The 27688-nt window shown below is 44.6% G+C and overlaps 1 protein-coding gene across 8 annotated transcripts in view; it reads left to right on the top strand.

The window, feature by feature from the left end:
• The window catches only part of GCNT1 (glucosaminyl (N-acetyl) transferase 1), a 127197-nt gene that overhangs the window by 60686 nt on the left and 38823 nt on the right, over window positions 1-27688 (top strand). The window contains exons 1-2 of one of the 8 annotated variants that reach the window (XM_033237062.1): window positions 8192-8349; window positions 9114-9231. The exons of 3 other annotated variants lie outside the window; for them this stretch is intronic. The gene's annotated coding sequence lies outside the window, so the exon portion shown is untranslated. Of the gene's footprint in view, window positions 1-8112; window positions 8350-9113; window positions 9232-25836; window positions 26224-27688 lie in introns of those variants that run through there. 4 more of the 8 variants (XR_004443411.1, XR_004443412.1, XM_033237061.1 and 1 more) reach the window with 4 other exon arrangements.

Genomic DNA, 27688 nt, shown 5'->3' with positions numbered 1-27688 from the left:
TCCTTTTGTTAATGATAAATGAACATTATTCACCACTGAGCAATTCAGATGCAATCCTAAGCCTCCTGCATGGGGTGAGTCAGGGACTAAGAAACAGTCTCCTGGGGACTCTGGTTGGTGTCGTTCTGACAAAACCAGCTGAAGCATCTGTTGAGAGGTGGTAGCAAAGATCAGTTGTTTAAGGGTCAGGTATCTTAAAATGAGGAACGCCTACCATTAAAAACAGAAATATTAATGAAAATGTTTAATATTAAAGGCCCAAGAAATATTAATCTTGGCATCTACAAGCCAAGGAGAGAGGCCTCAGAAGAAACCCAACTCGGCTGACACTCAATTTTGGACTTCCAGGCTCCAGAATTGTGAGAAAACAAAATTCTGTTGTTTGAAGTACCAGTCCATGGCACTTTGTTATGACATACTAGCGAAGTAATATACCTACCGAGAAAACTATGAAGCAGACAATTAGCTGACTGTATACACCAGCATATTGTAGCAGACTAGTCAGTACCAGTCCATGGTGCTTTGTTATGACATACTAGCGAAGTAATATACCTACCGAGAAAACTATGAAGTAGACAATTAGCTGACTGTATACACCAGCATATTGTAGCAGACTAGTCAAGCTTAAGGTTATATACCTTGTGACCTTTTAATAGCCATATACTCCTTATAGTACAACTTTTCTTTTCTTTCTTTCTTTCTTTTTTTTTTTTGTTGTTGTTGTTGTTTTGAGATGGAGTCTCACTCTGTCACCCAGGCTGGAATGCAATGACGTGATCTCGGCTCACTGCAACCTCTGCCTCCTGGGTTCAAGTGATTCTCCTGCCTCAGCCTCCTGAGTAACTGGGATTATAGACCCCTGCCACTACACCCAGCTAATTTTTGTATTTTTAGTAGAGATGGGGTTTCACCATGTTGGTCAGGCTGGTCTCAAACTCCTGACCTCAGGTGATCCACCCACCTTGGCCTCCTAAAGTGCTGGGATTATAGGCATGAGCCACCATGCCTGGCCAGTACAACTTTTCAATGTGGCAAGAATGAACACATCATTAGCAGACCAAAATATATTTAGCCTCCCTGTACTAAAAAAATTTATGTAAGCTTTAAATTATGCTCCACTCTTCTATCTTACTTAGAAATGATCTAGGTACTTATATTAGACCATTCTTGCATTGCTATAAAGAACTACCTGAGACTGGGTAATTTATAAAGAAAAGAGGTTTAATTGGTTCACAGTTCTGTACGCTGTACAGAAAGCATGGCTTGGGGAGGCCTCAGGAAACTCACAATCATGGCGCAAGTTGAAGGGGAAGCAGGTACATCTTATATGGCTGGAGCAGGGGGAGGAGAGGCAGGGAGGAGGTGCCACATACTTTTGAACAACCAGATCTCGTGAGAACTCTATCACAAGACAGCACCAGAGGGATGGTGCTAAAACATTAGAAACCACCTCCATGATTCAATTACACTCCATCAGGCCCCGCCTCCAATACTGGGGACTACAATTTGATATGAGATTTGAGTAGGGACACCGATCAAAACCATATCACCCCCGAAGTGGGAAAGTCTCCCTACCCAGCTAGTTTCCCCTTCAGCCAGACCAGCTGTACCCTACTTAATCCTCAATCTAAGGAGCTTTACCTCCCTGCCAGCCCACAGAACTATTTGAACAAGCCAATTACATCCTCCCATGGAACAAAAGGTTACCTCACTCTTGTGCCATTACTACAAAACCTGCCTCACCCAGCCCCTGCTGCTTCAGTCTACTTTCAAATGCAATTCCCGTGTGGTTCTGCCTGGCATGCAATAACCTCCTCATCCCTTAGGCTGTGAGTATGTAACTGAAAAAACTGTAGCCAATCTCATCTGTCCAGTATTGGGTGCCATCTGTTCAGCCATCTCATACTAATTAGTGCAGAAGATCCCTCCTTCACCAATGGTGTGAAGAGAAGGTGGTCAGAACAGAAGGGAAGCCTAAATCTTGAGTGACCATGAGTTGAGGAGCTGGAGTGGGAAGGAAAAGGTCTGTAGGAATGGGTAGAGGGGTGAAGGAGGTAGACAGATTAAAGAATGCGAGGCAACAAAAGAGAAGGTTTAAAGTGGTAAAAACGGAGGGATGAGGATGATGGGAAGGGAGCAGTCTTAGATGAGCTGGTTTAGGGAGATCTCATGTTTCCCAAAGAGGCCTTTGAGGTTCTAGGTTACCTTTAGTAAATTTTGCCATTTTTGAGGCTATTAAACTGAATTAGTGCCATAATGGCATATACTCAGTGGGGGAAGAGGAGGGCATCTGATAGAGTGAGAGTTACCCTGGCATTAGTGGATAGTTAGCCCAAAGAAAAAAATCTTTAAAGGAGCCAAGAAAAAGTCTCAGTTGATTAATTCCCTCGAACAATCCCCAGGTCGAGGAGCTGAAAAAGCACAGAAGTCTCACAGGAGGCCCAAGGCATCTCTTTGCCTAAAACAATCAAAGTAACCTTTTACTGTTCTTCAACAGCCAAGATGGCCAGAGTGCTAGTTCAAGACTTGAATGCACCCAAGAGTCCTCAAGTCCTGAACATGGCACCTTTACCTGGATGGGGCTTGTGGAGGTCCCTAGGTGAGTTCCAGTCTTGAGCTGGATCACAGCAACGAGAACTGTCAAATAAAAACCAAATCCAGACCTAGGTAAGGAGAGACTTTATTTAAAAGGAGTATTGCAACCTAAGAAGAGAATGTTACAATAGGGGAGGGACAGCATTCTAATAGAATGCTTCAACCATAAGATCTGCAAGTTTTTGAAAGGTAAGGCGGAAAAGAGCTTTTTTTTTTACTGGGACTAGTAAACAATGTTAAAAAGAACCAGTATTGGCTGGGTGTGGTGGCTTACGCCTGTAATCCCAGTACTCTGAGAGGCTGAGGTGGGAAGACCACCTGAGGTCAGGAATTCGAGACCAGCCTGACCAACATGGTGAAAACTTGTCTCTACTAAAAATACAAAATTAGCTGGGCATGGTGGCGCATGCCTGTAATCCCAGCTACTTGGGAGGCTGAGGCAGAAGAATCGCTTAAACCTGGGAGGCGGAGGTTGCAGTGAGCCGAGATTGTGCCATTGCACTCCAGCCTGGGCAACAAGAGCAAAACTCCATCTCAAAAAAGAAAAAAAAAAAGAAGAAGAAGAACCAGTATCAGGGAGTGGGATGAGCAGGTGGCCTGATCAGGCAATTGATCAGGACATAGTTTCTTTGTGGTCAGCTGGGAAGGGGCCTCTTGGGAGGGGATGTGATATGGTTTGACTGTGTTCCCACCCAAACCCCACCCAAATCTCATGTTGAACTGTAATCCCCATAATCCCCACGTGGCGAGGGAGGGGCTTGGTGGAGGTGATTGGATCTTGGGGGTGGTTTCCCCAATGTTGTTTTTGTGATAGTGAGTGAGTTCTCAGGAGATCTGATGGTCTTATAAGGCTGTTTTCCCTGCTCTTGCTTGCTCTCTCTCACCTGCCACCATGTAAGATGTGCCTCTTCCCCTTCTGTCATGATTATAAGTTTCCTGAGGCCCCCCAGCCATACAAAACTGTGAGTCAATTAAACCTCTTTTCTTTTTTTTTTTCTTTTCTTTGTTAGACAGAGTCTCACTCTGTCACCAGGCTGGAGTGCAGTGGCATGATTTCAGTTCACTGCAACCTCCGCCTCCTGGGTTCAAGCGACTCTCCTACCTCAGCCTCCTGAGTAGCTGAGATTACAGGCATGCACCATCACGCCTGGCTAATTTTTGTATTTTTAGTAGAGACAGCGTTTCACTATGTTGGTCAGGCTGGTCTTGAACTCCTAACCTCATGATCTGCCTGCCTCAGCCTACCAAAGTGCTGAGATTACAGGTGTGAGCCACTGCACCCAGCCTTTAAACCTCTTTTCTTTATAAATTACCCAGTCTCAGAAATGTCTTTACAGCAATGTGAAAGCAGACTAATACAGGACATTAAGGGGCTTATTCCCAATTCCAGTGCTGGTTTAGGCTGAGACTAGATTCAAGGGCAAAGACCTGGTGGAAGGAGAAAAGCCTGACTGAAGTTTGATCAAGTAAGGTATTTGCCCAGATTGATCAGTAGGGGCAAATGGTTCAGCTAACCATTTATAAGATGAGAATGGAAATTTGGAGAGCATGTCTATGGCCTTGTTGTAGGTGTGAAAGGATGTTATCCATGATGCTTACCTAAGTCATTTGGGGAAAGGTGGTTCTATGTAGTTAGTGGTTTCTCAGAAAATAAAAGGAGGAAAGGATCTTCACTGTTCTCCAGTAACACAAAGTATAGGTCAAGCAACACCATCCCCTTATTTTTTTTTTTAATGTATTCTTATTTATTTATTTATTTTTGAGATGGAGACTTGCTCTGTCACCCAGGCTGGAGTGCAGTGGCATGATCTTGGCTCACTGCAACCTCCACCTCCCGGATTCAACTGATTCTCGTGCCTCAGCCTCCCCAGTAGCTAGGATTACAGGTGTGCGCCACCGCACTCAGCTGATTTTTATATTTTTAGTAGATGGGGTTTCACCATGTTGGCCAGGCTGGTCTGGAACTCCTTACCTCAAGTGATCTGCCTGCCTCAGCCTCCCAAACTACTGGGATTACAGGCATGAGCTGCCATGCCCGGCCTCTGTCCCGTTATTTGATTGTACTTGTAACTATAGTTTTATTATGACATTTTAAGAATATATTGCTATTGTATTCATCATTACTATGACAGCTGTGTTTATCAGACACTTTCCCACATCTATAATATTAGGAGAGTTGGATATTGGTGACCATGAGTTTGCTCCTTGTGCTGGTTATTGAAGTATGTCTTAAGAGTTCAGACTCAAGCTTCTATCCTCTGCTCTGTGAGCCAGGGCTGAGACTTAGCAAATCACATTTCCTATAAGGTTTTGCTTATAAGGGGTGCTTGAGGAGAGGGACTTGCTACTTTATAGCTGCTTACTGTTCCTGTCCGTGTTACCAAGCAATGGCTCTTCTCCCTGGCTGCAGCAGCAGCTAGTTCCAGTTTCTTAGATTTGTTTGTTTGTTTGTTTGTTTTAATCCACCCTGTCCCATCCAGCCTCAATGTTTACCTTCAGAGATAAGAGCATCAGCTAAGTACCACCCCCTCCTTTGAGGTCTGACTCCCAGCCAACCAGGGGTCCTCTCCTGGCTCTTAGGTTCTAATAACCCCAACACTTCCCCTCTACCCAGCTCTGTGCATGGCAGCTGCTTCCTGCAGTTACTCTCTCTCTGTTACCGCAATGTTTTTACCTTGCCAGTCTTCATGACCTTAAATTCTCTGTAAAAATAATTGCTGTGATTTCTGTTTTCTGACTGGGCCCTGACTGATACACCCCTAAGCATTCCAGAAATACCTTCTAAACTACTTGTATAGATTTATGGGTGTATGTTATTGCAGGAATTAAAAATAAGTGGGCTGGGCAAGGTGGCTCACACCTGTAATCCCAGCACTTTGGGAGACTGAGGTGGGTGGATTGCTTGAGCCTGGGAGTTCAAAACCAGCCTGGGCAACATGGCGAAACCCCATCTCTACAAAAAATACCAAAAAATTAGCTGGGCGTGGTGGCACACATCTGTAGTCCCAGCTACTTGGGAGGCTGAGGTGGGAGAATTACCTGAGCAGGGGTAAGTTGAGGCTGCAGTGAGCTGTGATTGCACCACTGTGCTCCAGCCTGAGTAACAGAGTGAGATCCTGTCACGCACACACACATACACAAAATGGATTACACTTATGGTATACAGGCAGTATCCAACTGACAAACAAGATATATTCTAAAAGTTAATTCATAAATCTATTGCTTGGCCACGCCCCCTGGCTAATTTATCTATTTTTATTTTGTAGAGGTGAGGTCTGGCTGTGCTGCCCAGGCTGATCTCAAACTCCCAGGCTCAAGGGATATTCACACCTTGGCTTCCTAAAGTGTTGAAATTACAAGCGTGAGCCATTGCAAACGGCCGGCTATACTTTAATTAATTAATTAATTTATTTTTGAGATGGAGCCTTGCTTTGTCGCCCAGGCCAGACTGTAGTGGCATGATCTTGGCTCACTGCAACCTCCACCTCCCGGATTCAAGCAATTCTCATGCCTCAGCCTTCCGAGTCGCTGGGATTACAGGCACATGCTGGCTAATTTTTGTATTTTTAGTAGAGACAGGGTTTTGGTATGTTGGCCAGGCAGGTCTCGAACTCCTGACCTCAAGTGATCTGCCCACCTCGGCCTCCCAAAGTGCTGGAATTACAGGCAGGAGCCACTGCACCTGGCCCCAGCTATACTTTAACTTATGTTTAGCAATTAATATGTCAGTATTTTAACTTACAAATGACTCAGACATTTAGTGAATATCTATTACTTAATTTAATATGTTCGAGATTTCAAGTTACCAAAAAGGATTCTTAAAACTGTTTTTAAGTAGACAAATTTTATAAAACATCATTTTTTAAGTTTATTTATAAACTTTTATTCCATTTACATTTACCTAATTCACTTGCTCTTAACAATTATGCTTGAATTGCTCGTGAAAAATTTCATGAGACATTAAACAAAGCTAGCCATTGAAGGAGTTCAGGAGATTTCCCCAAAATCATTTCCTCTCCCCTAAATTGTCTCTTCCCAGTGAAGAGGGTACACAAGCTCCTAAAATTTCAGTTTTTGTTGGGGGAGGCAGAGGGAATATTAATTTTTCTTTCCTGTGCTATCCCCTACAAGAAATCTGCGTACTTTTTCTCTTGTTAATCTACCTGCTGTCAATTTATTTCACAGACTTAGTTATCCAACCCTCAGAGAGTAGAGGGGAAGTCTTTCTTCCTCTACACCATCATCTTTTTTTTTTTTTTTTTTGAGACGGAGTCTCCCTCTGTCACCCAGGCTGGAGTGCAGTGGCCAGATCTCAGCTCACTGCAAGCTCCGCCTCCCGGGTTCACGCCATTCTCCTGCCTCAGCCTCCCGAGTAGCTGGGACTGCAGGCGCCTGCCACCTCGCCCGGCTAGTTTTCTGTATTTTTTAGTAGAGACGGGGTTTCACCGTGTTAGCCAGGGTGGTCTCGATCTCCTAGACCTCGTGATCCGCCCGTCTCGGCCTCCCAAAGTGCTGGGATTACAGGCTTGAGCCACCGCGCCCGGCCTACACCATCATCTTATGTTAATTTTTGTTGACAGATTAGGCAGGTATCAAACATATCACAGTCTAACGGCCTCCAAGTTAGCATTTTTTTTTTTTTTTTTTGACACGGAGTTTTGCTCTGTCGCCCAGGCTGGAGTGCAGTGGCACGATCTCGGCTCGCTGCAAGCTCCGCCTCCCGGGTTCACGCCATTCTCCTGCCTCAGCCTCTTGAGTAGCTGGGACTACAGGCGCCCGCCACCACGCCCGGCTAAGTTTTTGTATTTTTAGTAGAGACGGAGTTTCACCGTGTTAACCAGGATGGCCTCGATCTTCTAACTTCCTGATCCGCCCGCCTCGGCCTCCCAAAGTGCTGGGATTACAGGCGTGAGCCACCGCGCCCGGCCAGAAGTTTGTTTTATAACAACATGGAAACAAATTTAAGACCTCGTTCTGTTTTCTAGGAGCTAAAAATCCAACGAAAGAAGACACAGCTACAATATTCCTCTTGTTACAAAGAGAACTGTGGCAACTTTTATAACTGACACTCAGCTCTGTGCTATAAGGGCGGGGAAGGTTTTTTCCTACTTTCCACAGCACGGTGGATTGTTCCACAATTTAATTTGATCTTAATTTTTATGTGGAAATACACATGAATGTAATGAGTTCTTAAACGTTAAATTTAGGAAGCAAGTTTCATTAGGGGAAAGAAAAGAAACACCTACATGGTTATCTCTAAACTACATATCAAGAACCTTGGAATTTAATTATATTGTTTTTCTAGAACATATTTTCATGTTTAAAATCAGAAAAGGCAGCATTTCTCGAGTTTCCTGCTTTCGAGGAAGGGAGGCATAAAATGTTTAAAAAGACGCCGCTCACACACATAGCTCTAAGAATCAGAGCACAGTAAGTACAGCGAGGAAGCACTGGGACCGCAGCGCTACTCCAAGACTACCTCAGTGCCCAGAGGGCGCCCTCGCCTCGAGGCGGGAACTGCGAGTCCGCAGCAAGTCTCCAGCCCCGCGCCCGCGCAGGTGGGCGAGGCGGGGACGTGGTGGGCGGGGCCTAGAAAGGCGGGGCCTTTGGGGGCGGCCCCGGGGCGGGCCCCGCCGGTGCAAGGGCTGCCGGCTCAGCTCCGAAGCGTCTAGAGCGCGGCGCGGGGCAGGATCTTGGTGAACCAGTAGCGGCAGCGCATCCTCCTGCGACTCCGGGGCCAGACGCCCACTCCAGGTAACCGACTCCTCATCGTGTTCCCCTGCTCGGCCGCCCAGCGGTGGGGGAGGGCAGAGAAGGATGAGTGGGAGGAAGCCGGCTCTCAGCCAGTACCCCTTGGCCCCGGGCGGGCTGGGCTTTGCCGCGCAGGAGGAAGCAGAACCCGGGTGCGCCCGGTACCGGGATGGAGCGGCGCGTCCTCCTTCCACCCTCATTTTACGTCCGCTCAGTGGGGCTGGGACGCCGGTGCCCCGTGTCCCCCGTGTCCCCCGAAAGTCACTTTCTGGCCTCTTGACCCTGGTCCGTGTAGCTTAGACGTCGGAGGGGTTGGCTGCGGGCGTAGATAGGCAGGGAACGAAAAGACTCGCTGCCATCCCTTGGGTGCCAGGGGCTTAACTTCATTTAACTTCATTGAATCCTCACCCCAGCCCGGCTAAGAGGCATTTTCACCCCTACTTTACTGATAAAGAGGCCAACGCTAGGATAATAAATGACACGCCCTAGAGCAAACTATTACTAGTAGAAAAGGAGACGTTAGTTTAGGGGCTCCGAAGCCTCTCTCCTTTCCTGCTCCTCGCTTTCTTTCTTCTCGCGGCAGTCTAGGAAACTCGTGCGCACGGTCTTTTACGAAAACAAGTGATTCGTCTTAAACGCATTTTACCCCCTCCTAGGTTTCTCTTTCCTCTTCTTTTAAAGTATCTCAGGCAGATTCCTCCAAGTTTTGGTTATTAGGTTTCTGAAATGCAAGAAGCCCTTGCTCACTGCTTCTTTTCTCCTGGCAGCGCTTTCTGCGCAGCACAGGCACCCTTGCCTGTCACGCCTCCCTCTCCTCTTCCCGTCTCCCAGCGTGGATGAGGGCGCTTGCAGATCCCGGCTGGGGCACTGGCCGCCTAGGCCGAGGTAGGTTCTGTAGGCATCTGGCATGCTGTAGATGCATATAAACGTGTCCTGTGCATCGCAGATGTTTAGCAGTGTCTCTGGCCTCTACCTATTAAATAAATGCCAGTGCACCCTCCCTGCAGTTAAACGACCCCAAATGTCTCCAGACATAGGCAAACGTTCCCTGGAGAACAAAGTCATTTTTGGTTGAGGAACAAATTGAACCTATATTTAAGATGGTCTAAACGTTTCTGAGATGGTCTAAACATTTATAAGCTTAACAATTAACTTCAAACTCTTCATGACTAGAGAAGCTATTTGTAGATTTAAACGTCTGACGTTTTGAAACGTCTTTATCATAAAGATAACTAAATCAGTGTTCTTTGTGAATGGCCAATGTGTCCTGCCGGTTTGTTTTCTTTTCTTTTTTTTTTCTTTTTCGTATTCTGAGAAGCATGCCCTGCTAGTTTCCATCTCCAAAGAAATTTCAAGTGTTCAGTGCATTTGTTAAATTTCATAAAGTTTAAAAAGTTGGAAATGAACCAGGAATTCTACGGTAGTTTTAGGTAGAATTTAGTTTTAAGAAAAATTAACCTCTTTTTAGCTAACAGCAACAAAACGAAGACTGCTGTGTATTTCTGTAATCTGAAAAATCTCAACTTTCTCAAAGGGAGCGCTACATAATGTATGGTATAACTTATATCAGAAGAAAACATGTCCTAGAAAGGTAACCCTCTTTATTAGGACTTACATGTGCTCAGGGAGGTTGAAAACAGCCTTGATTATGGAGGATGCCTCCTTAGCTGGGGATTAGCTATCCACTGGTCCCTTCCAGAAATCAAACTAATTTGTAAAACTCAGGACTGGCTACATAATTTGTGGGGCCCCTTGTTAAAAAAAATTAAGAATTTGAACATGGTGACCACAGAGCATTAAACCAAGCACAGGGTCCAGTGTGACTGCATTGGTTGCCCACCCGTGAGCTGGCCCTGGTGAAACTATTTATAGCTTACAGTAGGGTTGTGATCACAAATGCAAATCTAAACCGTGAAATGTTAACTGCTGCCACTAGGCACCTGGAGTTCCTGCTTCCTTGACTGTTCTTCTGTTTCCAATGAGGAATCTGCATGTATTTGGTCATCAATGCAATAACGTTACTAAGAAATCCTCCCGTGATTGATTTTTCCTTTGCTAAAGAGGTAGCCAAATTTTTGTTCATTAGAGTCATGGGTACTGGAGCAACCTATTTATTCAGGCATTCATTGAACAACTATTTACTGAGCATCTGTTAGATGCCCGGCATTGCTCGCTCCTGGGCCACAAGTGTGAATGAGATGGAGGGTCCCTGCTTTTATGAGCTTATGAGCTTATGAGACAAACACATAGCCACACCGGCTCAGGCTATCACAATCCTAAGGGGTACTTAGGAAAGCACAGGGTCTTAGGGGAGCATGTGACCCTGAGACCTAACCTGGTTTAGGGGAGAGAGACTGTTCAGGGAAGGCCTGCTTTAAAAATGATGTTTAAAATAAGGCCTGGGGGCAGGCATGGTGGCTCATGCCTGTAATCCTAGCACTTTGGGAAGCTGAGATGGGAGAATCACTTGAGGCCAGGAGTTCGAGACCAGCCAGGTCAACATAGCGAGACTCCCATCTCTTTTTTTTTTTTGTAAAAAATAAAACATTTTTTAAAAGGCTGAAAGATTAGTAGGAGTTAGTGAAGTACATTAGGGGATAACTTACAGGCTGAAAGAGTGGAGATCAAGAGGAAAATATGTCTGGGGATGAGGCCTCTTGGGTCATTTTTAGGATTTTGGACTTTAATGTCAGCAGAGTGGAAACCCACTTTTTGTTTGTTTGTTTCAGACAGGGTCTCACTCTGTTGCCCAGGTTGGAATGCAGTGGCACGATCTTGGCTCACTGCAGCCTCTGCCTCCCAGGCTGAGGTGATCCTCCCACCTCAGCCTCCTGAGTAGCTGAGACTACAGGCACACGCCACCATGCCTGGGTAATTTTTGTATTTTTAGTGGAGATGGGGTTTTGCCATGTTGCCCAGGCTGGTCTCGAACTCCTGGGCTCAAGTGATCTGCCCACCTTGGCCTCTCAGAGTGCTGGGATTATAGGTGTAAGCCAGCACCCCTGGCCACTAAAGTGTTTTTGATTTGAGGTTTTTTTTTGTTGTTGTTGAAGACAGTGTCTCACTTTGTTGTCCAGGTTGGAGTGCAGTGGCTATTCACAGCTGTGATCATAGCACGCTTCAGTTGAACTCCTAGGCTCAAGTGATCCTCCCACTTCAGCCTCTCAAGTACTTGAGACTACAGGCATGGGCTACCATATCTGACTAGAAGTAATTTTATTTTAGACCCAGCAAGCCCTGATTCCTTTATGTTTTCTCTAGATTCTACTAAAAGAATTGAATATACTTCTTGAGTTCATCTCTCTCACATTTTCTCAAAGGCAGGTACTAGGCCAGGTAGCACTTCCTACATTCTTCCCAGAAATGTTCTTAGGCAGATCCCTGATATGGTGTAATATCCTCTCAAATGTCCATGTTAGGGCAGGCAGTAGTGTTGCCCACATTCCTCCAGTTCATTTTCTCCAATTTCCAATGAGATTTTTTTTTGTTTTTGAGACACTCTTGCTATGTTGCTTGGACTGGAGTGCAGTGGCTATTCACAGGAGCAGTCATAGCACACTGCCGTCAAAGTCCTGGGCTCAAGTGATCCTCCTGCCTCAGCCTCTCTCGTAGCTGCGACTACAGGCAGGCACTGCTGTGCCTGACTCTGATTTGAGTTTTTTTTGTTTGTTTTTTTTTAAGACGGAGTCTTGCACTGTCACCCAGACTGGAGTGCAGTGGCGCAATCTCGGCTCACTGCAACCTCTGCCCCAAGTAGCTGGAATTAAAGATGCGCGTCACCACACCCAGATAATTTTTGTATTTTTAGTAGAGGCGGGGTTTCAGCATATTGGCCAGGCTGGTCTTGAACTCCTGACCTCAGGAGAGCCTCTCGCCTCAGCCTCCCAAAGTCCTGGGATTACAGGTGTGAGCCGCCGTGCCTGGCCTAATTTGAATTTGTAAAATGACTGCTGTTGCTGTGTAGAGAATAGTTTAGAGAGGTAGGTCCTGCTGGCACGTATGGTGTCTTTGTGCAAACGCAAGAAAGGCTTCTATTCTGTGTGGACCAGTTAGAAAAAATGCAGCACTGTGTCCCAGCTGGGCCAGGTCAAAAGGCTTTAGCCCCCTGAGCCAGACTTGTGCAGGCACAGCCTGTGCGATCATGTGGTCACCCTGGGGAGGAGGAGGGTGGATGTGAACAAACAGTGCTTTTGCAGTCACCCAGGGATGGTGTAGCAGCACTGGATAAAGCTTAATGACAGGGAGGGATTGAGATGGAGTGAGATTGGGTTTGTAGTTAAAATCAGCAAGAAGGTGGTGATTATTTGGATATGGTTGATGGAGAGGGAGGTAACAAGGTTGATTAAAAAGTTTCTGGCATAAACAACTGAGTAGGATGGGATGGTGGAACCATGATGATGATTGAGAACACCGGAGGAGGAGCGGGTTGGCACGAGGTGTGGGAGGGAAGATCATGCCTTTTGGGATGTGTGCTTTGTTTGTGAGACATCCAAGTAAAGATGAGGAGTAGACAGTTGCTACTCCTGAAAGAGATCTGCGGTGGAGATACATGTTTAGGAGCTGTTGCATGTAAGTAATTACTGCATAAAAAGCACTCATCCAAAGAGGGTGTAGAAGGAGAAGAGAAAAGGGCTGGACCCATAGAGTTTGATCACTGTATTTGGTGGAAGAAGAGAGGCCTGTTAAGGGTACTGAAAAGTGTGAGATTCATGCGGGGCAGGGAGGAAATGAAGGGTCTGTGATGTTTTTGTTTTGTTTTGTTTCAGATTGAGATGGGAGAAATTTAAACATGCTCTAATGCTACTGGGATTTTGTTTGTTTGTTTTGTTTTTGGCAGGATCTCTCTCTGTTGCCCAGGCTGGAGTGCAGTGGCACAATCTTAGCTCACTGCAACCTCCACCCCCTGGGGCTCATGCTGTCCTCCCACCTCAGCCTTCAAGTAGCACCAAGGGTGCACAGCACTATGCCTGGCTAATTTTTGTATTTTTTTTCTAGAGACAGGTCTCACCGTCTGTGTTGTCCAGGCTGGTCTCAAATTCCTAAGCTAAAGCAATCTGCCCACCTTGGCTTCCCAAAGTGTGGGATTATAGGCATGATCCACTGTGTCTGGCCACTAACTGGGAATTTTCTGGTAGAGAGGAAGAGCCTAAAGATGCAGGAGGGTGAAATAAATGATAGGACCAGTTTTCAGAGAAGGTGAGAACACAGTGCAGAAATTGTTCTTTGATGGAAGGAGGGAGGGAGAGGATGGATAAAGATGCTTTAGATTTTGGGACCAGGGTCGTGAGGACTTTTTTCTGAAGGAAGTGGAAAAACTACTGGCTGAGTTTGGGGTGTGTCTGTGTGTGCAGTCAGATATTTCTTCAACCAGCATTTAGTAAGCATTTTCTAGTGCCAAGCTTTGTGTCTGGCTCCCTGGAAAGTATTATGAATGATGATCACCTTGAAGCTAGGCCCTGTCTGTTCACCTGAAATAGCCTTGCACCGCTTTTTCTACAAATTGCTTCCTACCTTTGATCTTACACACTTGATAACTAAAGGCAGTAAATGCTCAGCTGAACCTTTTTTTTTTTTTTTTTTTGAGACGGAGTCTTGCTCTGTCATCCAGGCCGGAATGCAGTGGCGTGATCTCGGCTCACTGCAAGCTCTGCCTCCCAGGTTCACGTCATTCTTCTGCCTCAGCCTCCTGAGTAGCTGGGACTATAGGTGCCCGCCACCACGCCTGGCTAATTTTTTGTATTTTTAGTAGAGACGGGGTTTCACTGTGTTAGCCAGGATGGTCTCGATCTCCTGACCTCATGATCCGCCCGCCTCGGCCTCCCAAAGTGCTGGGATTACAGGCGTGAGCCACCGCCTCAGCTGATCTTCTGATGGGCATCAAAGCCACTAGGGGTGACGGTCCTGGAGGGGAGGGAGCTTTTCAAGCCCCTTCCACACCATGCAGCTTCATGTCCCACGTCATGGTTCTCAGTGTTGGCTATACACTAGGAACACCTGTGGAGCTTTTAAAAAAATCTGACACCCAGGTCAAACTCTATACCAATTCCATCAAATATGTGGTAGGGGGACTCAGTTATTGATCCTTTTTGAAAGCTCCCTTGTGGTTCCAGTGTATAAACCAGATTGAGAGCTACTTGCCTGTTGAGTGGCCCTGAGTCCAGTTAAAGCCACTCGCTGTGTTGAGCTCCAGCCCCTGCTGCCTGGAGTTTACAGCATTTGTCAGTTGTGTGGGACAGAAAATAAGGCTAAGACCAATTGTGTAGGACAGAAAACAAGGTTGAGATCATATTGGTATCCAGAGCAGGAAGCGAATGACAGTCCTTTGAGGGTGTTGAAAGGAAGTGTAAGAACTTCTATTTATAATTTTATATGCATTTAAGGTCAGAAGTGCTAGTGGTCCCTCCTTCAGTTTTTTTTTTTTTTGAGACAGTCTTGCTCTGTTGCCCAGGCTGGAGTGCAGTGGCACAGTCTGAGCTCACTGCAACCTCCACTTCCCAGGTTCAAGCGATTGTCCTGTTTCAGCCTCCTGAGCAGCTGGGATTACAGGCGCGTGCCACTGTGCCTGGCTAATTTTTGTATTTTTAGTAGAGACAGGGTTTCACCATGTTGACCAGGCTGGTTTCGAACTCCTCACCTCAGGTGATCCGCCTGCCTGGGCCTCCCGAAGTGCTGGGATTACAGGTGTGAGCCACCGTGTGTGGATCCTCCTTCAGTCCTGTGTCCTGTATGGTGAATGCGGTTCCTTAATCTAAGGTGGATAGGAGGCAGGGATTCCTTGCCTAGCTGGAGCCCTGCTCACCTGGCCATCAAGCATACTGTGAGATGTTGCAAGTTAGGAGCTATAGGGTGTCATCGAGTTGTTTAACTTTAGAAACACAAAGCCTTTAAATTAGAGCATCTCTCAACCTAGACTTGTCCCTGAGCAGGTGATAGGTGTACTGAGATACTGCATTTCTCTCAGCCCTCTCCCTTCAGCCAAGACAGCTGAAACTGAAGTTCAGTGGTTGCCTTTTGGTATATATGTCATGGCATGAGAAAGAATCATTGCTTTAGTCTGTAGAAGCTTTGTCATCCTTTGCCATGCCCTGGGGAGGGAGCAGGGCCATCCTTTGCACCCATCAGAGCATTCCTAGTTCTCTTGTTGCCAGATGTGTAAGAGTGGTTGAGCTTATGGGTGTCTGCATCTCTCTTTAGCAGAAAGATGGGGTTTCAAATGTGTTGCCTCTTTCCAACTTTGCTATGCCTATCAGTAGTCAGATATTTTGGGGAGAAGGGAAAAATCTAAGGTAAATGTGAGGGTCTTACAGTGAATTACTTTTCAAAATAAATTTCTGCTACCAGGGGGCATTTGGGAAGTGGCTGTGTGGAGATGTTTTCATTGTAATGTGAACATATTGCCAAAAAATATTGTACATTTGTGAGTTACCAAAGCTCTCAAAGGAAAAAAAAAATTAAAAACTGGGAAATAGAATTGTGTAACTACTTTAAGTGAAAAGTATCCATGAGTTTTTAATCCATTTGTTAATTTTATAGGGCACCTGCAGACTATTTTTATTAGTCTTTACAATTGATTGAAACCCACTGGGTGAATTTCACCAAAAACCTGTGTGATTGGTGGACAGAGGAAACTAAGTGTCAAGATTTAGGTAGCAGAGCCAGGAGTGCACTACTGTAATTGAATAGGTTTTATTGCATCCTCCAAGTTTTTGTATTGTGATACATGTAATTTATTAGTACAGTAGTGAGAGACAGGACTAGCTGGATTTCCTAGGCCCACTAAGAATCCCTAAGCCTAGCTGGGAAGGTGACCACATCCATCTTTAAACACGGGGCTTGCAACTTAGCTCACACCCGACCAATCAGGTAGGAAAGAGAGCTCACTAAAATGCTAATTAGGCAAAAACAGCAGGTAAAGAAATAGCCAGTCATCTGTCACCTGAGAGCACAGCAGGAGGGACAGTGATCGGGATATAAACCCAGGCATTCGAGCCGGGTACCCCCTTTGGGTCCCCTCCCTTTGTGTGGGAGCTCTGTTTTCACTCTATTAAATCTTGCAACTGCACTCTCTTCTGGTCCATGTTATGGCTTGAGCTGAACTTTCGCTCATCATCCACCACTGCTGTTTGCTGCCATCGCTGCTGACTTCCATCCTTCCGGATCTGGCAGGGAGTCTGCTGTGCTCCTGATCCACTGAGGCACCCATTGCCACTCCTAATTGGCCTAAAGCTTGCCATTGTTCCTGCACGGCTAAGTGCCTGGGTTCGTCCTAATCGAGCGGAACATTAGTCACTGGGTTCCACAGTTCTCTTCCATGACCCACAGCTTCCAATAGAGCTATAACACTCACCACATGGCCCAAGATTCCATTCCTTGGAATCCGTGAGGCCAAGAACCCCAGGTCAGAGAACACAAGACTTGCCGCCATTTTGGAAGCAGCACGCCACCATCTTGGGAGCTCTGGGAGCAAGGATCCCCCTGGTAACAGTAGTGTACACATATAATTTTTAAATAAACATATTAAGGGTACTCTTAGGGTCTATACTAAGAAATTTTACATGCTTGTCATGAAAAACTTTGAATCAAAGTCCTGGGTGTGTGTATATGACTTTGACTCTAAGTCAAGTGTAAATGTAACTATATAGATATGCCATGTATATAATGTAAATGAAATATATACATATATTTATATAGTAGTCTGAGAACTCGCTGGCTGGTGAACTTTAAAACAGCCTCTTTCTCATGATATACCACTCCAGTTGATCCAGTGGAAAAGAAAATTACTGCTGGATTAAAAGTAAGTGCTCAGGCTGGGTGTGGTAGCTCATGCCCGTAATTTCAGCACTCTGGGAGGCCAAGGCAGGCAGATGGCTTGAGCCCAGGAGTTCGAGACCAGCCTGGGCAACATGGTAAAACTCCATCTCTACAAAAAAATACAGAAATTAGCTGGGTGTGGTGATGTGTGTCTGTAGTCCCAGCTACTCAGAAGGCTGAGGTGGGAGGACTGCTTGAGCCCAGGAGTCGAGGCTGTGGTGAACCGTGATTGGGCCACTACATTGAAGCCTGGGTGACAGAGTGAGACCCTGTCTCAAAAAAAAGAAAAAGTGCTCAAACTAAAGAGTGATGAATACGTTGTATACATGTCTTGTTTCTCTTGAAATGTGTACATTTTATCATTCTATAATGTATACATATATCAAAATATCACATTATACCCCATAAATATACACAATTATTCGTCAATTAAAAATTAATTTTTTTTAAAGAAGCCACTTAATGTAGAATTTGCAGTAGTCTTCTGGTTAGTGCAGGATTCAGCAGGGGTCAGGTAAGAATTTCCTGAAATCAGCAGCTGGACCCAGGAATGCGCTTAGGACACTATCCCAGACTTTGGGGCTGGCCAGGCTTGTTTGTCCTTTTCATGTAAATGCAGAACTTGCCTCTGAAATATCCCTAATCCTTTCATATAGGTGGAGCCTCCTGATCTCATCCATTGTCTACACATTTCTCACATCTGTTATGCTAACTAACGCAGTCCTTGCATTCACCTAGGAGGATCTGGTTCTCACACTACTTACGATAATTAACGAAACCTCTGGTTTGCAATTAAGAAGCCTGAAGCACATGCTATATCTGCTGCTGGAGTATGGCCATCCCAGGAATGTGCTCCTGCCTAGGGCGCTTAACTTCCACAAACCCCAGGGTATAGATAAAAACCCATGCATGTATGTCTCACTGCTATGCAGAAGTGTTTTTCAAGTCAGTAATAGACAACCCACCAATTTTGTTGTTGATTACTTGTGTCAGAAAACTTATGGGTTCCCTGAAAATAAGAGGCATGGCTATAAAAATACAGGATTTAAAAAAAAATGTATAAGTGGAAATTAGTACCTTTAACATAAGTGTTTTCCAAAGACATTTCTGACCATTTTGAGGCATGTCCTCTGTGCTGTATTCTCCTATTAGGAAAGAGACCAGTTTTTGATGGTAGATATGATTTTGCAGCATATCAGAAGTTAGCACTATGAGGTAGATTGGTCATGCTCAGTAATATTATTTTGGGTCAAAATAAGATGAAAAAAAATTTTTTTTTCTTTTTTTTTGAGACCAGTCTCACTTTGTTGCCCAGGCTGGAGTGCAGTGGCACGATCATGGCTCACTGCAGCCTCTCCCAAGTCAGCTCAGCTGACTCCCACATCAGCCTCCCGTAAATATTTTCTAAAAATGGACCAGGGGCTGGGCATGGTGGCTCACGCCTGTAATGCCAGCACTTTGGCAGGCTGAGGCTAGCAGATCACTTGAAGTCAGGAGTTCAAGACCAGCCTGGCCAACATGATGAAACCTTGTCCCTGCTAAAAATAAAAAAAAATAGCTGGGTGTGGTGGCATTTGTCTATAATTCCAGCTACTCAGGAGGCTGAGGTGGGAGAATCACTTGAACCTGAACCCGGGAGGCGGAGGATGCAGTGAGTCAAGATCGCACCTCTGTACTCCAGCCTGGGCAACAGAGTGAGACTTTGTCTCAAAGAAAAAAAGGAAATGAGAAAAGAGAATATGTGACTGACACCACAGAGAAATGTCAGATGTCTCTTTTGGGGTTCTGTGGGTGCCCCTCCCTCCCAAAAAAGTAGAATTGAGTGAAGGGACTGCAGTAGAGCGTGAAAGGACACATACCCACAAAGGTGAAGCTGCAGGCTCTGGTTAAAGGCAGCTTTCCACTAGATCTTGACCTTTAGAAAAGCCACTTATGCCCCAGGGCCTCAGCTTTTTCTTGAGTTACAGAGGAGGATGCAACTTGGGGCTAGATGGACTTTTTTGTTATGGACTTGTAATATGCTCTTCTTGTAAGTTTTCTTTGTCATGTAAGTTTGAGAAATGCTGAATACCATGTCTCTGTCTTTAAATATTTACAGTAGATATGACTGTCTTAAGGGCTAAGAAATGAGGAGCCAAACCAGCAGCAAAGAATCTTGTCTTGACTTTTCTTTTTCTGTCTTTGAGATGGAGCCTCGCTCTGTCGTCCAGGCTGGAGTGCAATGGCGTGATCTCAGCTCACTGCAACTTCCGCCTCCCAGATTCAAGCAATTCCCCTGCCTCATCCTTCAGAGTAGCTGGGATTACAGGTGCCCACCACCATGGCTGGCTAATTTTTGTGTTTTTAGTAGAGACGGGGTTTCACCATGTTGGCCAGGGTGGTCTAGAACTCCTGACTTCAGATGATTTGCCCGCCTTGGCCTCCTAAAGTGCTGGGATTACAGGTGTGAGCCACCGTGCCCTGCCACACTTGTCTGTCTTTATGCCTTTGTTTCTTGTAATTTATGGGACCACAGACTCCACCCCTATCCTGAAGACCTAGTAATCGCTCCCAGAGCTGCTGTTTCCAGCAGCACTAGATGCTTCCTAAAGTTTCTTTCAGCTCTACAATGGATGCATTGTTCTAAAAATAGTTTCTAACTATATTGACCAAGCCTATAATTTTCCCCAGAAACCTCAGCAAATAACCACTATGTGAATTCCTGGAGAGCAGGGAGTATGTATTATTTATGGGGAGCATTTTTCTCCCCAGAGCCTAGGAATCTATTTTGTATAATATATTCTCAGTATGGAATTGAGTTGAGTGTATTGAAGTATTTGTTAGTAAACTTGAAATATGGATTTTCATTTTTGAAGTCTGAAAAAGTTACCCTTAGACATGAGCTCAGATTTGAACAAAAGTCAGAAAAGGGAAAATAATGAATAATAATACATTGCCAATATTAAGGGCTCATTATTTGTCAAATACAGTATAAACATGTTACAAGTTAGCTCACTTACTTTTTATAAAAACTCTAAGGTATATATGATCATTTCCCCAATGAAATTGTTTAAAGTTAATTAATTTTTTTTAAAAAAAACAATCAAAACACTGAAGCTAGGAGAGGCTAAGAATTTGCTGAAGTTTGGGTTGGGGAATGATGACTCCCAGGTCTCCTGCTGGGGTGGTCCAGCTGGAGAGCTGAAATCATTGCCACTGTACTCTTCTGCATCTCAGATGTAAACAAACCCAAGAGAAAATATTCAGGACTGGGCACAGTGACTCACACCTATCATCCCAGCACTTTGGAAGGCCAAGGTAGATCACTCGAGCCCAGGAGTTCACGACCAGCCTGGGCAACAGTGCAAGACCTTGCCTCTACAAAAAGTACAAAAGTTAGCCAGGCATGGTGGCATATGCCTGTATTCCCAGCTACTCAGGAGGCTGAGGTAGAAGGATCGCTTTGAACCTGGGAAGTCAAGACTATAGTAATAGTAAGCTTTGGTTATGCCACTGCACTCTAGCCTGGGTAACAGAGTGATACCCTGTCTCAGAAAAAGAAAGGAAAGAAAAGAAAAGATTCAGCCACTGGTAATCAAATCACAAAATGAAACCTTGATGATGTATCATTTTATAGTTGCAATATCGGCAAAAATAATTATACAGTATATTCATATGCAGTCATTTAACGTTATATATAATTAAAATGTATAGTAAATTTAGAGCAAATGGCATCCAGATGTTAGCGGGGACAGTATAAGTATGGTTTATTTGGAAGGCAGACAAGAGGCAGAGAAACTTACAAGTAGTGACCTAAAATCCTTACTCCTAGGAATTCCAAGGAAATCCTTTAAAAGCAAGGAGAAAACAAAGCTATGAATATACAAAGCTATTCATAGTTCATGTTTATAACAGTATAATTTGGAAATACCCTTAATATCCAACCAGAAGACGAACTAATTGTGACAAAAACAAATGAAGATACTTTGATAGCCAGTAATCAAAAAAGAATAGAAACTGAAATCCCTGCTGCTATTACATCTGAGCAAAAATATAAGTGTATTGTGCAAAGATAAGTACCAGAAGAGAATGGGGAACGTGAACGCAGAGGATGTGTCAGTGAAGTGAGATTGTCAGTGGATTTTTGTTTTTGGGAAATTATATGCTTTGCAAATATATTTAATTGGAGCTTATTTTGGAGAACTGTCACCACTTTATCCCAGTTGGCAATTTTTAAAGAAAATTACTGAAGTGAACATAACAAATGCAAACATTTCAGCAGTGTTTGAATAAACATCCCCTCTCCGAAAAAGGAAGATCCTCACTGAATAGTTTTGGGTGTGTGCTTCTCACAGTTCTTCCAGTGCATGTTTATAATATATCTATCTGGAGGCTGGTTTTTTTGTTTGCTTGTTTGTTCGTTTTCAGACGGAGTCTCACTCTGTTGCCCAGGCTGGAGCGCAGTAGCGCGATCTCGGTTCAAGCGATTCTCCTGCCTCAGACTCTTGAGTAGCTGGGATTACAGGTGCGCACCACCATGCCCAGCCTTCTCTGAACGTGCTGAGGTGCAGCTCACCTCTGAATACCACATCATCTCACATACTTCTTTTCATGTCATTACAATGAGCATTACTTCATTCTTGGCTTTAGTGCTAATTTCAAATTCAATAACTGTACCACAATATCATTTAGATGATGTGAAATGGAGAATAAAGATTGCCGCTCAGGTTTATCAAGCTGTTTAAAGACACAGTCACAGCTTAGATCACAAATAAGTCCCTGAGGCGACTCTATTGAAGAGGTTGCTCTGATGTGTCTTAGCACTGAAGCCTTCAAAAAGAGAGTTTGTAACATTCATATCTGCAGGAAGATTTGGGAGATTCCCGAGCTCCTTGAAAAGTTAGGAGGCAGAGCAAGGTATAATTAGAAGCTGTTAATAACTGGATCCAGTGTTTTTCTTGGCCAGAAAGAGAGACTATGCTCTGTTCTCTTTGTTCCCCGGGGAGCCAGCCCTGGGCTGAGCCCTCGCCTCACCTCTTAATCCCGGTAAACTGGAGTAAATGACCATATTCAGAGCAGTGAAAGCCTGGGTTTCTTTACCTGGTAAGTGAGAATAAAAATAGCTACTGACAGGGTGGTTGTGAGAATTAAATAAGAAAAGGTATGTAATATGCTTGGCAAAGTATTTGCTTATTATTAACAGTTTCGTAAATTCTGAGATAACTTTGTAAAAGCACCATCCATTTGATAATCATCTCTAATCATCTCTAAAGGAAGTGAAAAAAAAAAAACAAAAAAACACCACCACCACAATAATGAGCATACTTTGTGTCAGTGGGTATCAATTTTGAAAAATATCAGTGTAAGGGAAAAAATGTTCTCAGACTCGGGGAAATACAGTACATATTAGTATTTTGCCTTACAATTGCCCCCCGCCCCCATCACGCATCTGCTAAGGAACAGCAAAGTGCTTTATCACTTAGGAGTTGGGGACCCCCAAATGAGTCCAGCTGCTCCTTTGTGCAGGTAAGGAGACCAAAGTCCAGAAAGGCTAAGATCAATCCCAAAGACAGGATGAAAGTAACCACCCAGTACTGTTTGAAGCAGGTTGTTTTCTCGGTTTCTTTTTATGGTTTTGTTTGTTTGTTTGTTTGTTTTGAGACAGAGTCTTGCTCTGCCTCCCAGGCTGGAGTGCAATGGCGTGATCTCTGCTCACCGCAACCTCTGCCTCTGAGGTTCAAGCGATTCTCCTGCCTCAGCCTCCCATGTAGCTAGGACTACAGGTGCAAGCCACCATGCCTGGCTTATTTTTGTCTTTTTAGTAGAGACGAGGTTTCGCCATGTTGGCCAGGCTAGTCTCGAACTCCTGACCTCAGGTGATGCTCCCACAGCCTCACAAAGTGCTGGGATTACAGGCCTGAGCCACAGCGCCAGGCCTGGGTTTATCTTTAGATACACATTTTAGAGTATCTAAAATCATGTTAGGCTTCCAGACAATAATTTAGAACCTGTAAGTACTGAACTTTCATTTCCTTCTCTGGAAAAGACTATGAGCTATAAGGCACACTTAACACAAAGCATCCAAGATGCTACCCTACATTTTTTGGGAGAAAGGAAGTGAATTTCGTAATATTTGGACATTTGTTGTTTTTTTTTTTTATTTTTTGAGTTCATGCTAATTGAACAGACCCAGGGAGTAGTGTGGGTAAAGGGGTGGGAGACAAGCCTAAGACTCGACAGAGGCCACTAAGAGCTCTCCAAAGCACCCACATGGATAGGTTCACAGAGACAGAGTGATGTGGGGATTCAGTGCTGAAGTGAGAGACGACGATAATTCCTGTTTATCCAGCATCTGCTGTGTGTACCAGTCACTGTGCTTGGCACTTTACAGGTTACTTAATCATCACTGACCAAATGAGATGGGTCATTACGATATCTTCATTTTTCAGATAAGGAAACTAAGGCTCAGAGAGGTTAAGCAACTTGCAGAAACCATGCATTTAGGAAGTAACATAGGCTATGTCTTCACTTCGGTTTGACTTCACACTCCTGTTTTGCTCTGTGGCCTCCAACAGTGAATGATGTTGGATTTCAAAGAGGGGCAGTCACTGTGGTTTGGGAAAGGACCATGGGAAGGGGTTGACCTGGATTTTGAATGTGTAGAGGAAATTGGGCAGAGAGTGCTTTTCATTTTTGGTAATGGTTAGCCTTGTATTTTGTCATCTGGAATAAGGATACTTACTCCGACAGTCACATTTAGCAAACTGAAAATTCAGATTTGAGGGCTACCTCTAAAAACAAGGAATCTAGAATTTGGGAATTAGCATTTCTGAGACCAAGCCATTTAGGAGGCTCACATACTTAAAATTGGGACTGTTTAGAAAACCCAAGACGTGTGGCCCATGTGACACACAGGATGGGTGACCTAAGGGCCAAAAACCCAGGGCCACCTCATCTTTAAGAGGGGACAACATGAACTTTAATTTTCCAATCTAAAATTTTGTTTCCATAGAACTGTGGTGTTCTATTTGGTATTATAAACTATCTACTTTTAGATTTGAGAAAAAGAAAAAAGTCCATTACTCTTTAGTGTGGAATTTCAAAGTAGACAATGAGATCTTTTATTCTCATTTTTGGTCTGCAGTGATAATGAGGTTGAAGATTGCTATTAAAAAAAAAATTGTTTTTTGTATGTATGTATATATATATATAGCTATATCTGCTCAAGCCCATCAAAGTCAGCCTCTGCAAATGAAGTCTCCTCCCTGAGAGGACAGGTTTTTTTCCATGTAAAAGTGAGTTTCGCTGTTACTTAGACTTTAAGCAAACTGGGTAACAGTAAAGGTGCATAGGCAGTCGGAAACACACTGACCTTTTGGAGAAAGTTGGACAACCTTTGTTCTTTTGTCTCTAGACTTTCATGACACTAAACTCAAAAAGGTTATTTTTTTTTTTTTCAGACAACCTGAGGTCATACCTACTTATATTCTAATATTTTTTTTCACTGTCTTCTCTTAAATTAATTTTTATTTATTATTTACTGAGACAGAGTCTTACTCTGTCACCAGGCTGGAGTGTAGTGGTGCAATCTTAGCTCACTGAAACTTACGCCTCCCAGGTTCAAGTGAGTCTCATGCCTCAGCGTCCCGAGTAGCTGAGACTGCAGGTGTACACCACTACACCTGGCTAATTTTTGTATTTTTAGTAAAGACTGGGTTTCACCATGTTGGCTGGGCTGGTCTCGAAATCCTTGCCTCATGTGATCTGCCCACCTTGGCCTTCCAAAGTGCTGGGATTACAGGCATGAGCCACTGCGCCCACCTCTTAAATTAATTTTAAAAAACCTCTTCTGGGGCTGGGAGCGGTGGCTCACGCCTGTAATCCCAGCACTTTGGGAGGCCGAGGTGGGGGGATCACGAGGTCAGGAGTTTGAGACCAGCCTGGCCAACATGGTGAAACTCCGTCTCTATTAAAAATACAAAAATTATCAGGCCATGGTGGTGCGTGCTTGTGATCCCAGCTACTCAGGAGGCTGAGGCAGGAGAATTGCTTGAACCTGGGAGGCAGAGGTTGCAGTGGTCCTAGATCATGCCATCGCACTCTAGCCTGGGCGACAGAATGAGACTCTGTCTCAAAAAAAAAAAAAAAAAAGCCTCTTCCATGTAACATTCTTCATCTCATTCACTTACCTGCTCTGAAGGTGCATCTAGTCACATAGTAAGCCAGCTGCATCTCTTAAAATCATAACAGAGGTTGAAAACTCCCAAGGTTAAATCAGAGGAAATTCAGTGCATTAAGCATATTCGCACTGTTGTGCAGCCATCTCACACTATCCATTCCTATAACTTTTCATTATCCCAAACAGAAGCTCTGTACTCATGGAAACAATAGCTCCCCATTCTTCCCTCCCTCAGCCCTGGAAACCACCACGCTACTTTCTGCCTCTGCACATTTTACTACTCTAGGTACCTCTATAAGTAGAATCATAGCGAGAGGTGAAGCCAGCTGAGCTTCTGAGTCGGGTGGGGACTTGGAGAACTTTTGTGTCTAGTTAAAGGATTGTAAATGCACCAATCAGCACTCTGTAAAATGGACCAATCAGTACTCTGTAAAATGGACCAATCAATGCTCTGTAAAATGGACCAATCAGCGCTCTGTAAAATGGACCAATCAGCAGGATGTGGGCGGGGACAAAGGAATACAAGCTGGCCATTCCAGCCAGCAACGGCGACCCTGTCCGGTGCTGTTCCAAGTTGTGGAAGCTTGGTTCTTTTGGGTTTTCACCGAACGTCTTGTTGGTGCTCACTCTTTGGGTCCGCCATACCTTTATGAGCTGCAGTACTCATTGACGAGGATCTGCGGCTTCATTCCTGAAGTCAGCGAGACCACGAACCCACCGGAGGAACAAATAACTCCGGACAGGCCACCTTTTAAGAGCTGTTAACACTCACCTCGAAGGTCTGCGGCTTCACTCCTGACAGGTCAGGGAGACCACGAACCTTCGGGACACGTTTGAACGTCTGGAGGAACAAATTCCGGACGCACCATCTTTAACTCTCACCGGGAGGGTTGGCAGCTTCATTCTTGGTCAGTGAGATCCCGAACCCCCCCCCCCCCCCCCCCCCCCCGGGGAGGAATAAATTCCGGACGCAATAACGTATCTGTTCTGTTGTGTCCGACATTTGAGTTAGCATAATGCCTCCAGGATTCATTCATGTTGTACCCTGAGCCAGAATTTCATTCCTTCTTAAAACCAAATACTGATCTGTTGTATGGATATACTACATCTTGTTTATCACTTGCTTTTTTTAACCATTAGGATGGTCTTCATTTGGATATGATACAATCATGGACATTCCTTTGGCTTTCAAGGGAATTAATGAAATTTGTATGGGTAAAGCCATATATGTATTTCTAGCAATACATTTTAAATTTAAAGAAGTTGAATATTGGTATTGAGAAAGCACTGCAACTAACAGCACAGGTACTGGGGTGACTTTGCTGTTGAAAACACAAATACTAATGTCTTGAGAGCATATGATTGTAGAATCCTTTTTGAATCCTATATTTTCTCATTTTCATACTTGCTTTGGTACTGAACTGCAGCTAGAATATGCAAGCCCTGCTGATTTGCCATGGGCCCCGCTATGGTGGCCAAACATGATGGAGAAAAGAGATGGGCCTGAGAAGGGGGAGCCCTTAGCGGGATCATTCTTGTGTATCAGGTCTGCCCTGCTGGTTGCCCTCATTTCATCCTTCCCCTTCTTTTCTTTTTTGGTTCCATTAATGTATCATCTCCAGGTTCTTGGGAAAAGGATTCGCCCAGGCCAGATATTGGGTGTTCTTTCATCCTTTCAAGATACTATTTTGTGTTTGTTTTTATTTTTTTGAGACAGCCCCCTCTCTCTGTCACCCATCCTGGAGTGCAGTGGTGCAATCATAGCTCACTGCAGCCTCGACTTCCCAGGTTGCAATGGTCTTCCCACCTCAGAGTCCCAAGTAGCTGGGACTACAGGTATGCACCACGCCTGGCTCATTTTTGTATCTTTGGTAGAGACAGGGTTTCACCATGTTGCCCAGGCTGGTCTCAGACTCCTGAGCTGAAGTGATCCGCAGCACCTCAGCCTCCCAAAATGTTAGGATTACAAGCGTGAGCCATTATGCCCGGCGCATTTTTTGTTTAGAGAGAAATCAGATGAGAACAGCTTTGGCCTTTATTCTTGTGTGTGTGTGTGTGTGTGTGTGTGTGTGTGTATACTTTTCACAAAAAAAAAAGTTTCCAGAATGTCTTGGTTCTTCTCCATTTCCTTATTTTGGGGGGACAGTTTTAGCCTTTGCACAATTACCAGGCAAACCTCATTATACACAAGAGGGATCATCCCAGGGGAGGGTAGAGCTGGCCCCGGAGCCACTGCTGTGGCTCCTCCTTTGCAGAACTTTTCTGCAGCCTACCTCTCAGGTGGGCTCGTTTCTGTGAGATCATTTAAATCATTCTGTTTGCGTGTATGAGTGACAGTGACCCCGTTTATCATTACTGTTTTCATTACTGAAA

This window comes from Trachypithecus francoisi, unplaced genomic scaffold (assembly GCF_009764315.1).
Source record: "Trachypithecus francoisi isolate TF-2019V2 unplaced genomic scaffold, Tfra_2.0 Lachesis_group16, whole genome shotgun sequence".
Classification (NCBI taxonomy): Eukaryota; Metazoa; Chordata; class Mammalia; order Primates; family Cercopithecidae; genus Trachypithecus; species Trachypithecus francoisi.
This window is presented reverse-complemented; position numbering and strand designations above follow the sequence as displayed.